Source organism: Triticum urartu, chromosome 7A (assembly GCF_056163025.1).
Source record: "Triticum urartu cultivar PI428250 chromosome 7A, HENAU_Tu73, whole genome shotgun sequence".
Classification (NCBI taxonomy): domain Eukaryota; kingdom Viridiplantae; phylum Streptophyta; class Magnoliopsida; order Poales; family Poaceae; genus Triticum; species Triticum urartu.
The window spans coordinates 751,268,871-751,272,580 of NC_141879.1; the positions used below are offsets into that span (position 1 = coordinate 751,268,871).

The following is a 3,710-nucleotide window of genomic DNA, read 5'->3' on the forward strand; positions in this document are numbered from 1 at the left end:
GAGAAGCACCCTTTGCAAAATCAGTGGAAGCGAGCTCTTCGAGTATGCTGCTAAAACCACCGCAACACCGTATACACAGTAGACGTCCCGATCACCTTCAATCAACTAGATAGTTGGCGCAGCTAAATTCGGCAGATCTCCGATAGGGGTCCCGAACAAGTAGCCTTTGCAAGTTGGGTAACACGACACGAGGTTTTTACCTCACGGGAGGTTAGTAGTGTTCAGATATGTAGTGGAATTCAAGCACTAGAGTGAGCCAAAGGTAATACCGCCATTATCGTCTTTCCCTCATATATGTAGTGGAATTTAAGCACTAGAGTCGGGCAAAACTTATTGTAGTAGATAGTCAGGAAATCGTTGTGCTAAGGCCTCATAAAACCATAGCGTAGATCGGAAGGATCCATTCTATAGACACACGAACAAAGTTGGGACCCAAGGAGATCAAATCCACCAAAAACCAATACCGACCAAATCTACAAGCCCACCGATGAAAACTCAGGGATTTCCATAAAAACTCATGCCACGCTGGCTTACTGGGTCAACACCTGGTTCGTATAAAACTGAGGAAAGCACCATACGCGCTCCACATGGGACATTGCATATCCGCTCTGTGCTGGCAACGCTTGATACTGTAGTGTTGCGGTCGGTTCCTCTGTTTTCCCGTGTTCCTCTTTGCTGGACTACACTCCGCTTCAACCGCACTTCCGAGTTGCAACGCCTGCTGCTCTTGTGTAGCGGCCTGTTCCTCTGTTTCGCTGTGCTCTGTGCGGTGCTGCATTGCAGCTGCCTCCTCTGTTTTGACATGCTCTGCTTTGGCTCAAGTAAGCACCTCTGTTTCTCCGTGCTCCGCGTGGGCTTGAGTGAGCTCCGTTCCAGCGTGCTTTGCCAGTGCACGGGCGCGCCGCCTTTCTCGGCGTTGCTGCCTCCGGGGGTTGCCCACATGTGTCGCAACCCACTGCATTAACATTCAGGGTCTCATCATGAGTAAGCTTCCTCATTTTCTGGGAGAAAATTGCTGAACCGAATGGACCATCGTCAACATCTACCTCATCGTCATCATCTTGCTCATCCTCGTCATTCTGGCTGTCATCATCATCCGATCTGTCCTAATCTTCATGGCTGCCATTGTCATCTTGGTTGTGTCCATCATCCTGTTGATACCGGCTATCATCATGATGCTGGTCATCATCAACGCTGCAGAAATACATTGGCCTTTACCTATTGACCTCTTCATTCACGGAAAATGATATGTACTCTCCTCCGATGAAATTATTCTGTGCAATGTACTACTCCCATCCATCGTCATATATGATGGTTCTATCCTTCCGTTTATGCACATCCCGTTCGAATGCGCGCCCCATATCATCTGCAAAGTACATAACATTACCGCATAAATTGTTGAAGTAAACCCTTATGTTGCATGGGATACACTATGCAGCAGGTCATCATTTTTGCTTGTTTTTTACATCGTAGGAAATCAATATCAAACGGAGTCCAAACACCGCGAAACTTTTTGTGGATTTTTTATGGACCAGAAGACATCAGTGGGCCAGAGAAGCACCTGGGGGGTGCCCCGAGGGGGGCACAACCCACCAGGGCGCGCCTGGGGGCCCAGGCGCGCCCAAGTGGGTTGTGCCAACCCCGGTGGCCTCCCGCACCCCCTCTTTGCCCTATAAATCGTCAAATATTCCAAAAATCCCCGGGCAAGCCTCTGTATCCACTAAAACCAATCTACACCCCGTTCCGGCACCCTGCCAGAGGGGGAAATCATCACCGGTGGCCATCTTCATCATCCCGGCGGCCACCATGATGAGGAGGGAGTAGCCCACCCTCGGGGCTGAGGGTTTGTACCAGTAGCTATGTGTTTAATCTCTCTCTCTCTCTCTCGTGTTCTTGAGATGTGACGATCTTGATGTATCGCGGGCTTTGTTAATATAGTCGGATCATGTTGGATTTTCCCCTCTCTATCTTGTGATGAATTGAGTTTTCCCTTTGAGATTTCATTTTATTGGATTGAATACTTTTATGGATTTGAGAACACTTGATATATGTCTTGCATATGAGTACTCGTGGTGACAATGGGGTATCATATTGATTCACTTGATGTATGTTTTGGCACTCAACTCACGGATTCCCGAGTCGACATTGGGGTAATCTATGCATAGGGGTTGATGCACGTTCTTGTCTTTCACTACTGCAGGATGCTGCTAACGTGACACTACGATCAGAGACCCTTCGATGAAACTGTGTGTGATGCCATAGTCATAAATGGTTGCGTAAAAAAAGTCAAAAAAGGTGCAAAACATTTGTGATGGAGGATGCATCAAACACGGTTCAGATTTTAGTTGCGTGTGCGATGGGGCGCATACGGTTGAGCTCAATTAACTGTTTGTGATGAGGAGGAACAAAAGAAACGGGCAGCCAGATGAAGGTGTGGGCGATATACAGCCACTCGGATGAACTGTTTGTGATTAGGCAACACAAAAGAAACGGCAGCCAGATGAAGGTGTGTGCGATCTACAACATATGGTTCACTCGGATGGACTGTTTGTGATTAGGCAACACAAAAAAAGGTCAACCAGATCAAAGTGTGTGCGATATATGGCATGCGGTTCACTCGGCCTTGTCGTCAATGTGACCTCTATGGCAACCGTTCGCTCCCCAGTAGCCTCTTCTTGTACCGTGGCAATCATCCACCGCCTCTTCGCCTTTCCCTCTCGATTTGGAACTATTGTCGCATGCTCTTCTTCCCTCCATTTGCCTTCACACTTCCTTCTGCCATTGTTCGATCATCTTCTCCATGGAGGGAACATGCCAGAAACGACCCCATTATTCTTGCCCCGATCTGAAAGATGACGTGGTGGACGAACTCATTGATCGGCGCGACGTCATCACCTCGGCTAGCATGGCAGGTTCGTTCAAGACCATTCTCGACTCAACTAATAACATCATTACAAGGAACCCAAGGGTCCAGGAGCGGTTTGATCTCCCCTATCTTGTTCGCCGTGACCCTGCTGACTGGCGCGGGGACGACAGAAGCCTCGCCTTGTGCAAGTTGATGCCGCTTGATAATGATACGTGTGATGTTAAGATGTCATCGCTTGAGTGTAATGCTTGGGCAGGCGCAAATGGAGATTAGGTTGTTTATATTGGGTACAACTGCGAGTGGGAACTTGTGAATGTGTACACTCGTCACCGGGTTCCACATCTCGAGAGCCAGTAGGTTGGTGTCCGGAGCGGCTCAGGCAACTCACCACTACAACGAGGTTACCCACGAAGCGGAGGCCTCGCCCTCTTCCATGTCCAAGGAGCCAATCATCATCGATATCTTCAACAACGAGGAGTAGCTTGTCTTATTAGCTCACTATAAGGACCCATGTTCAGTTTGCTAGCTACTGCATTTCCTTAACAAATTCTAGTAAATTGTGCTATCTACTTTTACCATGCAATCTTCTGCTCTAGAGTATATGTTCTATATGTCATGCAATGTGGTGTTTAGTTAACTTTTTGGTTCAGTTCTGCAAATGTGATGTTCAATTCTTCAGGCTGCAATTTTGTATTGTCTTCCATGTGAGAAATAAATCGAATTTATCTTTACAAAATACATGAGAAACGAATACAATTGCTATATTTCCAAGTTGTCAAGCATGCTTGGTTTGGTTATACATTGTGCAATGTGGTGCTCAGTTAACGTTTGGTTCATTTGTGTT

General features: G+C 47.3%; 1 pseudogene; it reads right to left on the reverse strand.

Moving 5' to 3' along the window:
• Positions 1 to 692: 692 nt before the first annotated feature.
• Positions 693 to 3,301, reverse strand: LOC147962806 (uncharacterized; annotated as a pseudogene).
• Positions 3,302 to 3,710: the final 409 nt, after the last annotated feature.